At 45.9% G+C, this 19,856-nt stretch overlaps 1 protein-coding gene across 3 annotated transcripts in view; it reads right to left on the minus strand.

Annotated features, from left to right (window-relative positions):
- Nucleotides 1–19,856, minus strand: part of LOC124034708 (BMP-2-inducible protein kinase-like) — a 478,039-nt gene that overhangs the window by 103,712 nt on the left and 354,471 nt on the right. The window lies entirely within an intron of this gene.

The following is a 19,856-nucleotide window of genomic DNA, read 5'->3' on the forward strand; positions in this document are numbered from 1 at the left end:
CTAGCTAGCAACGGCATCAACCGACCGTTATGCTACCAAGCTAGCTAGCAGCGGCATCAACCGACCGTTATGCTACCAAGCTAGCTAGCAGCGGCATCAACCGACCGTTATGCTACCAAGCTAGCTAGCAACGGCATCAACCGACCGTTATGCTACCAAGCTAGCCAGCAACGGCATCAACCGACCGTTATGCTACCAAGCTAGCTAGCAGCGGCATCAACCGACCGTTATGCTACCAAGCTAGCTAGCAGCGGCATCAACCGACCGTTATGCTACCAAGCTAGCTAGCAACGGCATCAACCGACCGTTATGCTACCAAGCTAGCTAGCAGCGGCATCAACCGACCGTTATGCTACCAAGCTAGCTAGCAACGGCATCAACCGACCGTTATGCTACCAAGCTAGCTAGCAGCGGCATCAACCGACGGCATCGTTATGCTACCAAGCTAGCTAGCAACGGCATCAACCGACCGTTATGCTACCAAGCTAGCTAGCAGCGGCATCAACCGACCGTTATGCTACCAAGCTAGCTAGCAGCGGCATCAACCGACCGTTATGCTACCAAGCTAGCTAGCAGCGGCATCAACCGACCGTTATGCTACCAAGCTAGCTAGCAGCGGCATCAACCGACCGTTATGCTACCAAGCTAGCTAGCAGCAGCATCAACCGACTGTTATGCTACCAAGCTAGCTAGCAACAGCATCAACCGACCGTTATGCTACCAAGCTAGCTAGCAACAGCATCAACCGACCGTTATGCTACCAAGCTAGCGAGCTAAAGACTAAAGGCTGCGTTGCTCTGAACAGAATGGATCCTAAACTAAATGGATCCTAACTAAGCACACATATAGGGGACAGTGGATGACTGACTGACTTGACGGTTTCTCTACGGATGTACGGAGAACATTGCACTGATTGTAGCTGACTTGAAGAAAGAAACGCGATAAAGCTTTTACAATACAAGGCTATCAGCGTATCCTGGGTTAGTGTCTTGGTGTTGGAAGTGGTTCTAAAGCAACAGCGGGGTTGTTGTATTCACTAGACACCAAACGGAGGGAAAAACGGACTGAAAACAGGGAGGGACCTGACCTGAATTTGTCCAACAAGAAAAGCCTGTTTTTAACAGGTGTGAAATACGAACCAGAGGACAAAAAAAAAGTGTTTTTGTATGTCAGCTGCTCCAACATGTTTCCAAGATACTAAAATACACTAGTATCATCTCTCTATCTGAGAGAATGGTGTTCACTAAACTTAATATAGAACTTCTTCATTTTTTTAAATGATAGAAATGTAAAACATGAAGCATGTTTCTAAGTTCTATTGTTCATTACTGCTGAAAAACATTGTTCCCCCCCTCCTCTATGAACTTGTTTTAGGTTCTAGATATACCTATTGTAGGTATTGGCAATTAACCTCAACCTTGAGATAGATGGAGCTTGTGTGTAACCTCGGACGTAAACAAACAAACGCAGTAACTATAGCAACCAGCACACTGTTCTTATTTCCAATGTATTACTGTACATAGAATATAACATATATATTTAGCTGAACAAAGACCTAATATAAAATCTGTGACTTGTCAAAATATACTAATATGGTAGCCCTATTATAAACACAACAATTACAGGGGATGTAAATAATAATTTGATAATATACCTATGTATACATACATTGAGTGTACAAAACATTAAGAACACCGTCACTAATATTGAGTTGGGCACCCCCTTTTGCCTTCAGAGCAGCCTCAATTCGTCAGGGCGTGGACTCTACAAGGTGTTGAAAGCGTTCCACAGGGATGCTGGCCCCAATGCTTCTCACAGTTGGGTCAAGTTGGCTTGTGGTCCTTTGGGTGGTGGACCGTTCTTGATAAACACAGGAAACTGTTGAGTGATGAGAACTAGCAGCTTTGCAGTTCTTGACACAAACCGGTGCGCCTGGCACCTACTACCACACCCCGTTCGAAGACACTTTGTATGTGTGCCCCCCCCCATTCACCCTCTGAATGGCACACAGACACAATCCATGTCTCCATTGTCTCAAGGCTTAAATATCCTTCTTTAACCCGTCTAGTTCCCTTCATCTACACTGATTGAAGTGGATTTAACATCAATAAAGGGATCATATCTTTCACCTGGATCCACCTGGTCAGTCTATGTCCTGGAAAGAGCAGGTGTTCTTAGTGTTTTGTACACTCGGTGTATATACACATAAGTTGAACTGGTGTCTAATGCTGTGGGGAACGTGTGGGGGGTAACTTAAAACATTTACTTGAGATTGTGAGGAAATAATGTTGTGCTTCCTTCCTGTCTAGCCTGTTTTAACCAATGAGTTTAGTTCCACTGTATCTTGTTATCTGGTGTCCATTCCAACTCACTTGAGCTGAGCCACTCCCCGACGGTTCTACTTCTTACTAGACTCAATGTTTTGTCAAACTGTGTAAAGAAGAACAATATTTTTTTAGAAGTCTACCTATTTGTTTGAATTGCTCTTAAAATTATTTAATTATAAGGTAATATGCAAGTGGTAACTTTTGATGTTAGGATTATAGTGTGAGACTTAAGTACAGTAGGGTGTGTGTGTGTGTGTGTGTGTGTGTGTGTGTGTGTGTGTGTGTGTGTGTGTGTGTGTGTGTGTGTGTGTGTGTGTGTGTGTGTGTGTGTGTGTGTGTGTGTGTGTGTGTGTGTGTGTGTGTGTGTGTGTGTGTGTGTGTGTATATAATACATATAAAATATATTATATTCAGAAGAATAGTTGTATCTTTCAGCAATATTTTATCTTTAATATGCAAGGGTTGAATCTATGAGAATAATATGGATGGGATTTCTGTGTTGGGCTGATATTCAATCAAACACACAGTACAGGAAAAACTGCACTGTGGAAGAAAAAAAAACATTACTACTGTGCAAAACTTGAAAAACACTATTTTAAGTCATGTGATTCATAGACCATGTTTACTGGGTGAATTAACAAATCAACAAAATAAAACTCACTTTGATTTGAATGAGTTCATGAAAGACTGCTGTTTTGTTTTTTTAAATATTGGAAAACTTTTTCCAGATTTATTTTCATTTTCTTCCTCGTCTGGTCTTTGATTGAATCGGACCCATCTGTTCTGATTAACAGAGAGAGAGAGAGAGAGAGAGGTCCTTCCTGAAACGTTTACCAAAGCACGGTCCACATTTTAGAACCACTGTCTTAACTCCCCTAATGAATGATACAGTAGTCACTCCTAGCCTGGATAAACCAGACTGAAAGCTGGTGAAAGCAGCATTCCAATCTCGGTTCACCAGGCTAAGCAACTCCCACGGTCATTCCCAAACAGACGGAGTCCTCCTCCTTCGCTCTCCCTTGGCCCTTGTTCGACCTCTATAGCTGATCTGAAAAGGACCTTGTGTGGACACTAGAGTTTTTTGTTCGTTTAGTTTGGGATAAGGCCTAAGTGCTGTAGGACCCTAGCCTGGTTCCAGATGTGTTTGTACTGTCTCGCCATTTAATCTGATCATTATCACAAGACATTAAAAATGGTCGTAGGAGTTGCAGGAACTCCCTTTTTTTAATGAACTGTGTACAGTAATGCCTGTCTTGTCACGTTGTCCTGTTCTCAGTACGTATCCGTTTATTGTTGGGTATGTCCTACTGGAAAACCAAAAGGAAGTTAGCCTGGTTCCAGATCTCATTTTTGATGTCCTAGTGCCAACTCCTATGGCATGTCATTGTTACGCTGTGCTGTCACAGGACAACACAAACAGAAATGGGACCAGGCTGAAAGGAAATGGAACATCTGCTGTGTTGATTTGATTCTCCAGGTTTTTACAAATTTTTAATTGATTTTCCTCCAGAAGTACATTTTTATTTTGTGCTTCCTGGCTTCTTGAAATAATAACCGTGTGGAGTTCTGTGGACTTGGGACCAATTCTCTACTGTATAATTGTCGCTTCTAAAGCCTTCCCCATGGCGTGATGGCTCCTCTATTGGTTCCTCCTTGGGATAGCTTTACAGATGTCTCTTTGTGGAAACTAAACTGTCCTCTCGCTTATTAAAACACAACTTGTTGATTATACTCTCTTAGAAATAAAAAGGGATTTTTTTCTTCGTTTTTCCCAATAGGAAAACAGTTTTTTTTTTGTTCCAGGTAGAAGAACCCTTTGGTGGTGATAAAGGTGCTATGTAGAACCATGCGTTTTAGTGAAAGGAGAAATAATTATTTTCTAGATGGTTCTCCTATGGGGACAATCGAAGAACCCTTTTCTGGTAACACCTAGCTTTTCTAAGAGTGTACTGCATGTGCGTTTTTAAAACAACCTGACCAAGAGTAGAGCTATCAAAAGCTCTAAAGATCGTGGTCAAGCTTACGAGACTTTCTAAGCTACGATAAGTTATTATCATAACTTAAGTTAGTAACTTATTGCGTGGTTTAAGTTATAATATTGTGATGATCAGTTCTGTTCATATATAAGCCCAATACTGTTGGTTAGCACAGTAGTATTGCAATGAACTTGACCTAAAGTGTCATATGTGTCAGGTATTATGCATTTGAAAAAGTTGGGTGTCTCATGTCTTACTTTTTATCATTTTTCTTTGTTTTTTTTAATTGTATTTTTTTATTTGTGTGTGTATAGATGTTTTAAAAAAAATCTTTAACAAAAAACAACATGTTAAAAAATATATATTTTTAAAACACATAAAACCATAGGGAGATGTTTTCCTGATAAATTATGTTATGTGCCCTTTAAGGAAACACAATAATTGTTCTCATATTTTCTTTTTCTCCAGCCTCTTTGCTAAAATGATTTAAAATTGTTTATTTTTATTATTTATTAACATGTTCATCCACTCCGTGAACACTGGCTCATTAGATCTGTTTGAATGTTTAACACAGACACAACACTTCAACATTTATCTTTTACGTTTTATTTTAATATTAATTATTTTATTATTTATTTTATGTCTGGTTAATCCCTCTTATTTCAGACGTGTCACTCAACAGTCTCGGTGACCTTACAAGTAGGTACATGGAAATACAAGGCCGTATCCCAGGCACTGTAAGGCTTTGTCCCATAGGGGGGACAATAGGGGGGGGGGTGTACAAACGATCTTTCCCACAATGCATCTCGGAGGGTTCTTTTTGACCCGTTCACATCGGCAACACACATCAATCATCCTGTGACAAGCCCATCCTATGTAACCTTTTTAGGTGGAGTGAAATAAATAAAATGTATGAAGAAAAAACAATATGTTAAATTGTATACTTTTTCTCTTGGCTTCTCTGACATTCTTGCCCTATATCTGACATAATATACAACCATGTCTTATCTGTCTCGCATTTGTAAATCCCTCTGTCACAATTCTCAAATTTTCAGAGTTGTCATTAATGAACTTTTTCACAGTATTTTGTAACATAATGGAGCTGATTTTGTCCAGAACATGGCAGTGAAAAGAAATCTACCTCATCCGTTGTCTTTTGACATAACGGCACCACCTAGTGTTGAGACACAGCTTTTAATTCGCATATCTCTATACCTCATTACTACACAGTTTTTTTTTAAATTAGCATATAATTAGCATATACAATTGTCATTTTAATCCATAGAGACGTGAAGGAGAAACTCGTCGGATGTTGATCTCTTCTCGGCTTCTCTTCTCTTCTCATTGGGTCCAAAGTTCCTTGTTGTTAAGAGACTCTCTGCTCATCATCACATTTAATTTGACATAGATTTAAATTAGCATATATCTCCATACCTCATTATCACACAGTTTATACTTATTCCCCCATTTCTTCAAATGACAAAAAGACCAAATTCTTGTGCAGGTCACCCAGTGTCATGCAGGTGAAAGAGGACCCAAAAGCGACTTAACAGAAACAGAGTTTATTCAAGTCCAAACAGGGAATAACAGAAATCCTCTAGTCTGTAGAGGGGGATAACAAGAGAAGCGGCCACAGACTGCAGGTCGCTTCGGGTAGGCGCAGGCCGTAGTTGACAGAGACACCTGCTCACACGCAGCATCTGATGAAGGCAAAAAACACGACAGGACAGGGCGAAACACAATCACAGCACGGTGAATACTAAACAAGGAACCGACGGGACAGGAACGGAACACAAAGGAATAAATAGGGACTCCAATCAGGGGAAAGGATCGGGAACAGGTGTGGGAAGACTAAATGATGATTAGGGGAATAGGAACAGCTGGGAGCAGGAACGGAACGATAGAGAGAAGAGAGAGTGAGAGAGGGAGGGGGAGAGAGAGGGATAGAAAGAGGGAAAGAACCTAATAAGACCAGCAGAGGGAAACGAATAGAATGGGGAGCACAGGGACAAGACATGATAATAAATGACAAACATGACAGTACCCCCCACTCACCGAGCGCCTCCTGGCGCACTCGAGGAGGAATCCTGGCGGCAACGGAGGAAATCATCGATGAGTGAACGGTCCAGCACGTCCCGAGACGGAACCCAACTCCTCTCCTCAGGACCGTAACCCTCCCAATCCACTAAGTATTGGTGACCCCGTCCCGAGAACGCATGTCCATGATCTTATGTACCTTGTAAATAGGTCTCTCGACAAGGACGGGAGGGGGAGGGAAGACGAACGGGGGTGCGAAGAAAGGGCTTAACACAGGAGACATGGAAGACAGGATGGACGCGACGAAGATGTCGCGGAAGAAGCAGTCGCACAGCGACAGGATTGACGACCTGGGAGACACGGAACGGACCAATGACGGAGTCAACTTACGAGAAGCTGTCGTAAGAGGAAGGTTAGTGGAAAGCCACACTCTCTGGCCGCAACAATACCTTGGACTCTTAATCCTGCGTTTATTGGCGGCTCTCACCGTCTGTGCCCTGTAACGGCAAAGTGCAGACCTCACCCTCCTCCAGGTGCGCTCACAACGTTGGACAAACGCTTGAGCGGAGGGAACGCTGACTCGGCAAGCTGGGATGAGAACAGAGGAGGCTGGTAACCCAGACTACTCTGAAACGGAGATAACCCGGTAGCAGACGAAGGAAGCGAATTGTGAGCGTATTCTGCCCAGGGGAGCTGTTCTGCCCAAGACGCAGGGTTTCTGAAAGAAAGACTGCGTAGTATGCGACCAATCGTCTGATTGGCCCTCTCTGCTTGACCGTTAGACTGGGGATGAAACCCGGAAGAGAGACTGACGGACGCACCAATCAAACGACAGAACTCCCTCCAAAACTGTGACGTGAATTGCGGGCCTCTGTCTGAAACGGCGTCTAACGGGAGGCCATGAATTCTGAATACATTCTCAATAATGATTTGTGCCGTCTCCTTAGCGGAAGGAAGTTTAGCGAGGGGAATGAAATGTGCCGCCTTAGAGAACCTATCGACAACCGTAAGAATCACAGTCTTCCCCGCAGACAAAGGCAGACCGGTAATGAAGTCTAAGGCGATGTGAGACCATGGTCGAGAAGGAATGGGGAGCGGTCTGAGACGACCGGCAGGAGGAGAGTTACCCGACTTAGTCTGCGCGCAGTCCGAACAAGCAGCCACGAAACGGCGCGTGTCACGCTCCTGAGTCGGCCACCAAAAGCGCTGGGGAATAGACGCAAGAGTGCCTCGAACACCGGGATGACCAGCTAACTTGGCAGAGTGAGCCCACTGAAGAACAGCCAGACGAGTGGAAACAGGAACGAAAAAGGAGGTTACTAGGACAAGCGCGGCGACGCAGTGTGCGTGAGTGCTTGCTTAACCTGTCTTTCAATTCCCCAGACTGTTAACCCGACAACACGCCCATAAGGAAGAATCCCTCGGGATCAGTAGAAGCCACAGAAGAACTAAACAGACGGGATAAGGCATCAGGCTTGGTGTTCTTGCTACCCGGACGGTAAGAAATCACAAACTCAAACGAGCGAAAAACAACGCCCAACGAGCTTGACGGGCATTAAGTCGTTTGGCAGAACGGATGTACTCAAGGTTCTTATGGTCTGTCCAAACGACAAAAGGAACGGTCGCCCTCCAACCACTGTCGCCATTCGCCTAGGGCTAAGCGGATGGCGAGCAGTTCACGGTTACCCACATCATAGTTGCGCTCAGATGGCGACAGGCGATGAGAAAAATAAGCGCAAGGATGAACCTTATCGTCAGACTGGAAGCGCTGGGATAGAATGGCTCCCACGCCTACCTCTGAAGGCCAACCTCGACAATGAATTGTCTAGTGACGTCAGGAGTAACGAGGATAGGAGCGGACGTAAAACGTTCTTTTAGAAGATCAAAAGCCCCTGGGCGGAACCGGACCACTTAAAACACGTCTTGACAGAAGTAAGAGCTGTGAGAGGGGCAGCAACTTGACCGAAATTACGAATGAAACGCCGATAGAAATTAGCGAAACCTAAAAAGCGCTGCAACTCGACACGTGACCTTGGAACGGGCCAATCACTGACAGCTTGGACCTTAGCGGAATCCATCTGAATGCCTTCAGCGGAAATAACGGAACCGAGAAAAGTAACGGAGGAGACATGAAAAGAGCACTTCTCAGCCTTAACGTAGAGACAATTCTCTAAAAGGCGCTGTAGAACACGTCGAACGTGCTGAACATGAATCTCGAGTGACGGAGAAAAAAATCAGGATATCGTCAAGATAGACAAAAACAAAGATGTTCAGCATGTCTCTCAGAACATCATTAACTAATGCCTGAAAAACAGCTGGCGCATTGGCGAGACCGAACGGCAGAACCCGGTACTCAAAATGCCCTAACGGAGTGTTAAACGCCGTTTTCCACTCGTCCCCCTCTCTGATGCGCACGAGATGGTAAGCGTTACGAAGGTCCAACTTAGTAAAGCACCTGGCTCCTGCAGAATCTCGAAGGCTGATGACATAAGGGGAAGCGGATAACGATTCTTAACCGTTATGTCATTCAGCCCTCGATAATCCACGCAGGGCGCAGAGTACCGTCCTTCTTCTTAACAAAAAGAACCCCGCCCCGGCCGGAGAAGAAGAAGGCACTATGGTACCGGCGTCAAGAGACACAGACAAATAATCCTCGAGAGCCTTTTCGGGAGCCGACAGAGAGTATAGTCTACCTCGAGGAGGAGTGGTCGGAAGGAGATCAATACTACAATCATACGACCGGTGAGGAGGAAGGGAGTTGGCTCGGGACCGACTGAAGACCGTGCGCAGATCATGATATTCCTCCGGCACTCCTGTCAAATCGCCAGGTTCCTCCTGAGAAGTAGGGACAGAAGAAACGGGAGGGATGGCAGACATTAAACACTTCACATGACAAGAAACGTTCCAGGATAGGATAGAATTACTAGACCAATTAATAGAAGGATTATGACATACTAGCCAGGGATGACCCAAAACAACAGGTGTAAACGGTGAACGGAAAATCAAAAAAAGAAATAGTCTCACTGTGGTTACCAGATACTGTGAGAGTTAAAGGTAGTGTCTCAAATTTGATACTGGGAAGATGACTACCATCTAAGGCAAACATGGGCGTAGGCTTGTCTAACGGTCTGAAAGGAATGTTATGTTTCCGAACCCATGCTTCGTCCATGAAACAACCCTCAGCCCCAGAGTCAATCAAGGCACTGCATGTAGCACCCGAACCGGTCCAGCGTAGATGGACCGACATAGTAGTACAAGATCTAGATGAAGAGACCTGAGTAGTAGCGCTCACCAGTAGCCCTCCGCTTACTGATGGGCTCTGGCCTCTTACTGGACATGAATTAACAAAATGTCCAGCAACTAATAGAGGCACAGGCGGTTGGTGATCCTCCGTTCCCTCTCCTTAGTCGAGATGCGAATCGCTCCCAGCTGCATGGGCTCAGTCTCAAAGCCAGAGGAGGGAGATGGTTGCGATGCGGAGCAGGGAAACACCGTTGATGCGAGCTCTCTTCCACGAGCCCGGTGACGAAGATCTACCCGTCGTTCTATGCGGATGGCGAGAGCAATCAAAGAGTCCACATCTGAAGGAACCTCCCGGGAGAGAATTCATCCTTAACCACTGCGTGGAGTCCCTCCAGAAAACGAGCGAGCAGCGCCGGCTCGTTCCACTCACTAGAGGCAGCAAGAGTGCGAAACTCAATAGAATAATCCGTTATGGACCGTTCACCTTGGCATAAGGAAGCCAGGGCCCTAGAAGCCTCCCTACCAAAACTGAACGGTCAAAAACCCGAATCATCTCCTCTTTAAAGTTCTGGAACTTGTTAGAGCAATCAGCCCTTGCCTCCCAGATAGCTGTGCCCCATTCTCGAGCCCGGCCAGTAAGGAGTGAAATGACGTAAGCAACCCGATCTCTCTAGAGTATGTGTTGGGTTGGAGAGAGAACACAATCTCACACTGCGTGAGAAAGGAGCGGCACTCAGTGGGCTGCCCGGAGTAGCAAGGTGGGTTATTAACCCTAGGTTCTGGAGGCTCGGCAGGCCAGGAAGTAACAGGTGGCACGAGACGAGACTCTGGAACTGTCCAGAGAGGTCGGAAACCTGAGCGGCCAGGTTCTCCACGGCATGGCGAGCAGCAGACAATTCCTGCTCGTGTCTGCCGAGCATGGCTCCTGGATCTTGACGGCAGTGTAACGAGCGTCTGAAGTCGCTGGGTCCATTCCTTGGTCGGTTCCTTCTGTCATGCAGGTGATAGAGGACCCAAAAGCGACTTAACAGAAACAGAGTTTATTCAAGTCCAAACAGGGAATAACAGAAATCCTCTAGTCTGTAGAGGGGGATAACAAGAGAAGCGGCCACAGACTGCAGGTTAGGCGCAGGCCGTAGTTGACAGAGACACCTGCTCACACGCAGCATCTGATGAAGGCAAAAACACGACAGGACAGGGCGAAACACAATCACAGCACGGTGAATACTAAACAAGGAACCGACGGGACAGGAACGGAACACAAAGGAATAAATAGGGACTCCAATCAGGGGAAAGGATCGGGAACAGGTGTGGGAAGACTAAATGATGATTAGGGGAATAGGAACAGCTGGGAGCAGGAACGGAACGATAGAGAGAAGAGAGAGCGAGAGAGTGAGAGAGGGAGGGGGAGAGAGAGGGATAGAAAGAGGGAAAGAACCTAATAAGACCAGCAGAGGGAAACGAATAGAAGGGGAAGCACAGGGACAAGACATGATAATAAATGACAAACATGACACCCAGAGTATGAACCCCTTCTCTTACCCATTTCCCCCAAATGATTGACTGCTTCCCCACTCCAATAGCAGGATTCTACCATTCAGAGGTATATCTTGGTCTATGTAGAGAATCTTTGATCCTTGTATGTAATTGACAATCACACTGCCCTAGAATTGGATTGATGTCCCTCATTTCTGTATCATTGGCTCCTTTTTTGGGAATATATAACGTCCTAAAGGAATTGTCAAACCACTTTTCAAACCACTTTCCAAACCACTTTCCAACCCGCCTCACCTCAACATCCTCTCCTCCAGTTCTGAGTCATTCTTGATAGCTGGAAAGTCACAGCAGGGTAGCCTAGTGGTTCGAGTGTTGGACTAGTAACCGAAAAGTTGCAAGATCAAATCCGCCGAGCTGACGAGGTAAAAAGCTGTCGTTATACCAATGTTCCTAGGCCGTCATTGAAAATAAGAAAACATTCTTAACTGATTTACCTAGTTAAATAAACCAAAAATAAAAAGTCACGTTATACAGGACTACATCTAGTGGCTGTCTTAACCCCCTTTCTTAAGGGGAAGGGAATGTCTGCGTACTGATGCGTGGTCTTTTTCCCACCCATATAAAGTCTTTAATAATACCATTATACTGCTTAAAAGGTAATGATGGAATGCATATCGGGAGCGTCATTGATATTAGTGATGCGCTGGTCAGCTGTTTGTTCAACCGCATCCAGCCTGGATGATCGTAACCCATCCGCAACTGCCGGAATAAATGTGATCGTGAAAATCTGCTTGAAATTTAATTTCCGATAATTCGATAGGCTATATTTGTTTGTCAACTTGGCTACAAATAGATACATGCATCTTCTCTTCTGTCATTACTTGTTGTCCTAGAAGACGAAATCAAACCTTGCTCACCAGAATAATGTCATACATCGATACAATGAACGCTTCAATCTAGTAGACGTTGGTAAAAGCTTTCTCTGTCAACTCTGCTTCTTTCGTGGAGCAAAGACATTTAGGGACCGGGGAGAAAATGTAATAACCAAAAAAAGCGTGGGGGTGTGTGCAAAATGTCCAAATGACATCGGTTTGACTGGTTGTAAGGAAACAGAAACCTGTGAAAACGACCCAACATGTTTCTGATAAGATTTCAGTTAGTACACATACAATATGCATTCAAGCCTATCAGCTTTTATGACGCTGATAAAGAAGTCACCTTTACAGACGGCCCCTAACTGTGGATTCGCATTCTCTCAAATTGCTGAAAGAAATTAATCGTATTTCTCAGCTCCTGTTCCTACATTTGGTGTATCACTGTACTTCAATAAATGCTTAATTCTGAAGGAGTTCATATTTAGATTATGTGAGAGGTTATAGACCTACAGTCAGTGTCCAGCCTCCTGGAAGGATAAATCATCAGCATCGTTAGCCAAATACATTTAAACTCAGTTCTTCACAAATCCTGACATTTAATCCTAGTAAAAATGTTCTGTTTTTAGGTCAGTTAGGATCACCACTGTATTTTAAGAATGTGAAATGTCAGAATAATAGTAGAGAGAATGATTTATTTCAGCTTTTATTTCTTTTCATCACATTCCCACTGGGTCAGAAGTTTACATACACTCAATTTGTATTTGGTAGCATTGCCTTAAAATTGTGTAACTTGGGTCAAATGTTTTGGGTAGCCTTCCACAAGCTTCCCACAATAAGTTGGGTGAATTTTGGCCCATTCCTCCTGACAAATCAAAACATCAAATCAAATCAAATGTATTTGTCACATACACATGGTTAGCAGATGTTAATGTGAGTGTAGCGAAATGCTTGTGCTTCTAGTTCTGACAATGCAGTAATAACCAACGAGTAATCTAACCTAACAATTCCAGAGCTGTTGTAACTGAGTCAGGTTTGTAGGCCTCCTTGCTCGCACACACTTTTTCAGTTCTGCCCACAAATTTCCTATGGGATTGAGGTCAGGGCTTTGTGATACCCACTGCAATACCTTGACTTTGTTGTCCTTAAGCCATTTTGCCACAACCTTGGAAGTATGCTTGGGGTCAATGTCGATTTGGAAGACCCATTTGTGACCATTTGTGATGTCTTGAGATGTTGCTTCAATGCATCCACATTTTCCGCGCTCATGATGCCATCTATTTTGTGAAGTGCACCAGACCCTCCTGCAGCAAAGCACCCCCACAACATGATACTGCCACCCCTGTGCTTCACGTTTGGGATGGTGTTCTTCAGCTTGCAAGCATCCCCCTTTTTCCTCCAAACACAATGATGGTCATTATGGCCAAACATTTCTATTTTTGTATCATCAGACCAGAGGACATTTCTCCAAAACGTACGATCTTTGTTCCTCCAGCATCTTCACAAGGTCCTTTGCTGTTGTTCTAGGATTGATTTGTACTTTTCGCACCTTCCTGAGCGGTATGACGGCTGCGTGGTCCCATGGTGTTTATTCTTGCGTATTATTGTTTGTACAGATGAATGTGGTACCTTCAGGCATTTGGAAATTGCTCCCAAGGATAAATCAGACTCTTGTGGAGGTCTACAATATTTTGTTCTGAGGTCTTGGCTGATTTCTTTTGATTTTCCCATGATGTCAAGAAAAGAGGCACTGAGTTTGAAGGTAGGCCTTGAAATACATCCACAGGTACACCTCCAATTGACTGAAATTATGTCAATTAGCCTACCAGAAGCATCTAAAGCCGTGACATAATTGTCTGGAATTTTCCAAGCTGTTTAAAGTCAGTCAACTTAGTGTATGTAAACTTCTGACCCACTGGAATTGTGATACAGTGAATTATAAGTGAATTAATCTGTCTGTAAACAATTGTTGGAAAAATGACTTGTGTCATGCACAAAGTAGATGTCCTAACCGACTTGCCAAAACTATAGTTTGTTAACAAAAAAATTGTGAAGTGTTTGAAAAACGTGTTTTATTGACTCCAACCTTCCGACTTCAACTGTAGAAGCACTAGGCAGAAATCGCTCTACCATTTCCTGGTTGCTAAAATTAGAATAGTTCGCCTAATTTCAGATTGTGACCCACTAGAGAAAATCACTGTACCATCTAAACCGCTGTGAAAAATATATATATATTTACTATTTAAATTTATTATGAAGCTGGAGTACAAAACCGAAAGTAAAAGACGCCAAAATAAATAAACTTAAGCACGGGAAGCATAGAAATATAAGTAAAAGACGCCCCCCCCCAAAAAAAAACTTAAGCATAGAAATAGTGCACATAGAGCAGATCTACTGTTTCTTAGAACTTTGGTACAGATTTCAGGTCTCCCAAAGAGTTTCATATTGAAGTTTTAATTAAGTTAAATTAACGGAGACAGAGTTGTATTATAATGATGCACACATACATATTTATTTATAATAAGAAGACACAAAAGATGAAGACCGAGTTTTATTATAGTTTGAGTTCGCCTACTCTACGCCCAGTCCACATTTGAGTTTTTATGATATGTAATAATTGTGTGAACATACCATGGACAAAGACTGACACTTGTCGTTGAACGTTGATCCTAACGCCTGAGTCTGTCTCCCGACTGTATTCTGTCAGTATCTACTACCTAGTCTGTGTCCTGACCGTAGTCTGTCAGTATCTACTACCTAGTCTGTCTCCTGACTGTATTCTGTCAGTATCTACTACCTAGTCTGTGTCCCTGTATTCTGTCAGTATCTACTACCTAGTCTGTGTCCTGACCGTAGTCTGTCAGTATCTACTACCTAGTCTGTCTCCTGACTGTATTCTGTCAGTATCTACTACCTAGTCTGTGTCCCTGTATTCTGTCAGTATCTACTACCTAGTCTGTGTCCTGACCGTATTCTGTCAGTATCTACTACCTAGTCTGTGTCCTGACTGTAATTCTGTCAGTATCTACTACCTAGTCTGTCTCCTGACCGTATTCTGTCAGTATCTACTACCTAGTCTGTGTCCTTAGCCTGCCTGTGGTGCCGGGTCAGCAGCAACAGCAGCAACCCTCCCCCCAAAATGTTCTTCTTAAATCTGAGCCAAATTGACAGAGCGCTGATCCATTGAGAGTGGGGGCGCAACAAGGATGGCGCACCAGCCACCCCCCTTCCCCCCGATCTCGTACCGCCCTCATGCCACCCCCCTTCCCCCCGGTCTCGTACCGCCCTCATGCCACCCCCTTCCCCCAGATCTCGTACCGCCCTCATGCCACCCCCTTTCCCCCGGTCTCGTACCGCCCTCATGCTACCCCCGTTCCCCCGGTCTCACCGCCCCTCATGCCACCCCCGTTCCCCCGGTCTCGTACCTCCCTCATGCCACCCCCTCCCCCGGTCTCCCGCCCTCATACCTCCCCCCCCCCGCCTCACGCCACCCCCTTCCCCCGGTCTCCGCCCTCACGCCACCCCCTTCCCCCGGTCTCACCACCCCTTCCCCCGCCCTCATGCCACCCCCTTCCCCCGGTCTCGTACCGCCCTCATGCCACCCCCTTCCCCCGGTCTCGTTCCGCCCTCATGCCACCCCCTTCCCCCGGTCTCTTTACCGCCCTCATGCCACCCCCTTCCCCCGGTCTCGTACCGCCCTCATGCCACCCCCCAGTCTCGTTCTGCCCTCATGCCACAGCCCCCCGTCTCGTACCGCCCTCATGCCAACCCCCCCCCGTCTCATACCGCCCTCATACCGCCCCCCCCCCGTCTCGTACCGCCCTCATGTCCCTCCCCCCCTTGTACCGGCCTCGTATCCCTCCCCCCGTCTCGTACCGCCCTCCCCCCTCGCCCCCTCCCCCCGTCTCGTACCGCCCTCGTGCCCCCCCATCTTGTACCGCCCCCATGCCCCCCACCCCCATCTCGTACTCCCCAGGCACCAGCACCACGGTGATTTTGGAAGTCCTGGGTCGGATGGAAACTTTTTATCTACAAAACTTTTTATCTCCCCTCTTCTCCTCTCCTCTCCCCCTTCCCTCCCCTCTTCTCCTCTCCTCTCCCCCTTCCCTTCCCTCTTCTCCTCTCCTCTCCCCCTTCCCTCCCCTCCTCTCCTCTCCCCCTCCCTCCCTCTTCTCCTCCCCCTTCCTTCCCTCTTCTCCTCTCCCCCTTCCCTCCCCTCTCTCCTCTTCTCCTCTCCAATCCTATCTTTTCCTCCCCTCTCTTCTCTCTCTTCCATAGTAAACGGTTACTACAGTAGAAGTGGGTCAGCATCACTTCTCTCCTAATCTGTCATTTGCGTAGTAGCTCTTAATTGCGCTTTAATCTTAACACTACAGCTAAAGTGGTGAGTGGAAGGGTGTGTGTGTGTGTGTGTGTGTGTGTGTGTGTGTGTGTGTGTGTGTGTGTGTGTGTGTGTGTGTGTGTGTGTGTGTGTGTGTGTGTGTGTGTGTGTGTGTGTGTGTGTGTGTGTGTGTGTGTCTGTGCGGAATTAAATTCCTCAGTGTGTTAAAGTGACGCCAGCCGGAGAACAGGGCTGAGAAAATGGCAGCAGCTAGCGGGGAAGAGAGAGATCAGGCCTGGGAGAGAGAGAGAGAGAGATCGGGCCTGGGAGAGAGAGAGAGAGATCGGGCCTGAGAGAGAGAGAGAGATCGGGCCTGAGAGAGAGAGAGAGAGATCGGGCCTGAGAGAGAGAGAGACCAGGCCTGAGAGAGAGAGAGAGAGATCGGGCCTGAGAGAGAGCGAGAGAGATCGGGCCTGAGAGAGAGCGAGAGAGATCGGGCCTGCGAGAGAGATCGGGCCTGAGAGAGAGAGAGAGAGATCGGGCCTAAGAGAGAGAGAGAGATCGGGCCTGAGAGAGAGAGAGAGAGATCGGGCCTGAGAGAGAGAGAGAGAGATCGGGCCTGAGAGAGAGAGAGAGAGATCGGGCCTGAGAGAGAGAGAGAGAAAGAGATCAGGCCTGAGAGAGAGAGAGAGAGATCGGGCCTGAGAGAGAGAGAGAGAGATCGGGCCTGAGAGAGAGAGAGAGAGAGATCAGGCCTGAGAGAGAGAGAGAGAGAGATCGGGCCTGAGAGAGAGAGAGAGATCGGGCCTGAGAGAGAGAGAGAGAGATCGGGCCTGAGAGAGAGAGAGAGATCAGGCCTGAGAGAGAGAGAGAGAGATCGGGCCTGGGAGAGAGAGAGAGATCAGGCCTGAGAGAGAGAGAGAGAGATCGGGCCTGAGAGAGAGAGAGAGAGATCGGGCCTGAGAGAGAGAGAGAGAGATCAGGCCTGAGAGAGAGAGAGAGAGATCGGGCCTGGGAGAGAGCGAGAGAGATCGGGCCTGAGAGAGAGAGAGAGAGATCGGGCCTGGGAGAGAGCGAGAGAGATCGGGCCTGAGAGAGAGAGAGATCGGGCCTGGGAGAGAGCGAGAGAGATCGGGCCTGAGAGAGAGAGAGATCGGGCCTGGGAGAGAGCGAGAGAGATCGGGCCTGGGAGAGAGCGAGAGAGATCGGGCCTGGGAGAGAGCGAGAGAGATCGGGCCTGGGAGAGAGCGAGAGAGATCGGGCCTGGGAGAGAGCGAGAGAGATCGGGCCTGGGAGAGAGCGAGAGAGATCGGGCCTGGGAGAGAGCGAGAGAGATCGGGCCTGGGAGAGAGCGAGAGAGATCGGGCCTGGGAGAGAGCGAGAAAGATCGGGCCTGGGAGAGAGCGAGAGAGATCGGGCCTGGGAGAGAGCGGGAGATCGGGCCTGGGAGAGAGCGAGAGAGATCGGGCCTGGGAGAGAGCGAGAGAGAGAGAGGTGCACTACGGAAAAAGAAGGAACAGCAGGTCAGAAATCAGCTCAGTGGGAAAATTGGAAAACACTAAACAAACAAAAACACAAGAGTTATCTATCCAAAATCGAGATGTATGGGTAAACCACTTCTCCAATCTTTTTGGCTCTATAACAAAGAACAAACAGCAAAAACATGTACATGATCAAATACAAATCTTAGAATCAACTGTTAAAGACTTTATAGACTACCAGAACCCACCGGATTCCAGAACCCACCGGATTCTCCAATTACCTTGAATGAACTACAGGACAAAATACAAACCCTGCAACCCAAAAAGGCCTGTGGTATTGATAGTATCCTCAATGAAATGATAAAATATACAGATCACAAATTCCAATTGGCTATACTTATATACTTAAACTCTTTAACATCATCCTTAGCTCTGGCATCTTCCCCAATATTTGGAACCGAGGATTAATCACCCCAGTCCACAAAAGTAGAGACAAATTTGACCCCAATAACTACCTGTCACACCCTGACCGTAGAGATCCTCTTATTCTCTATGTTTGTTTGGTCTCGGGTGGGAAAGTCTATGCTTTCTGGTTCTTTGTTTTTGGCCGGGTATGAGTCTCAATCCGGGACAGCTGTCTATCATTGTCTCTGATTGGGAATCATACTTAGGCAGCCTTTTTTCCTTTTCTCATTTTTGTGTTGTTGCCTTTGTCAGTGGCCTTACAGAGCTTCACGTTCGTTTCGTTGTTTATTGTTTTGTTGGCGACATTTAAAATAAAAGAATGTACGCTGCACCTTGGCCTGGTCATTTCCTTTACGACAATCGTGACACTACCATTATATATGCATCAACAGCAACCTTGGGAAAATCATCTTTATTGTCATTAACAGCAGATTTGTACAGTAAAAACAATGTACTGAGCAAATGTCAAATTGGCTTTTTACCAAATTTTACCAAATTATGGTACGACAGACCATGTACACCCAAATTATGGTACAACAGACCCTGCACACCCTAATTGAAAACAAACAAACCAAAACAAAGGCAAAAGTCTTCTCATGCTTTGTTGATTTCAAAAAAGCCTTCAACCCAATATGGAGGGTCTGCTATACAAACTGATGGAACGCTGTGTTGGGGGTAAAACATACGACATTATAAAATCCATGTACACAAACAACAAGTGTGTGGTTAAAATTGGCAAAAAAAACACACATTTCTTTCCACAGGGCCGTGGGGTGAGACAGGGATGCAGCTTAAGCCCCACCCTCTTCAACATATATATCAATGAATTGGCAGAGGGCACTAGAACAGTCTGCAGCTCCCGGTCTCACCCTACTAGAATCTGAAGTCAAATGTCTACTGTTTGCTGATGATCTGGTGCTTCTGTCACCAACCAAGGAGGGCCTACAGCATCACCTAGATCTTATGCACAGATTCTGTCAGACCTGGGCCCTGACAGTAAATCTCAGTAAGACCAAAATAATGGTGTTCCAAAAAAAGGTCCGGAGACCAGTACCACAAATACAAATTCCATCTAGACACCATTGCCCTGGAGCACACAAAAAAACTACACATACCTTGGCCTAAATATCAGCGCCACAAGTAACTTCCACAAAGATGTGAACGAACTGAGAGACAAGGCAAGAAGGGCATTCTATGCCATCAAAAGGAACATAAAATTCAACATACCAATTAGGATCTGGCTAAAAATACTTGAATCAGTCATAGAGCCAATTGCCCTTTATGGTTTTGAGATATGGGGTCCGCTCACCAACCAAGAATTCACAAAATAAAAAATAAAAATAAGACCGCATGCAGTATTCTGCAAAAATATCTTCTGTGTACAATGTAAAACACCAAATAATGCACGCAGAGCAGAATTAGGCCGATACCCACTAATTATCCAAATCCAGTAAATAGACGTTAAATTCTACAACCACCTAAAAGGAAGCGATTCCCAAACCTTCCATAACAAAGCCATCACCTACAGAGAGATGAACCTGGAGAAGAGTCCCCTAAGCAAGCTGGTCCTGGGGCTCTGTTCACAAACACAAACACACCCTAAAGAGCCCCAGGACAGAAACACAATTAGACCCAAT

Source organism: Oncorhynchus gorbuscha, linkage group LG04, assembly GCF_021184085.1.
Source record: "Oncorhynchus gorbuscha isolate QuinsamMale2020 ecotype Even-year linkage group LG04, OgorEven_v1.0, whole genome shotgun sequence".
In the NCBI taxonomy this organism is placed as follows: Eukaryota; Metazoa; Chordata; class Actinopteri; order Salmoniformes; family Salmonidae; genus Oncorhynchus; species Oncorhynchus gorbuscha.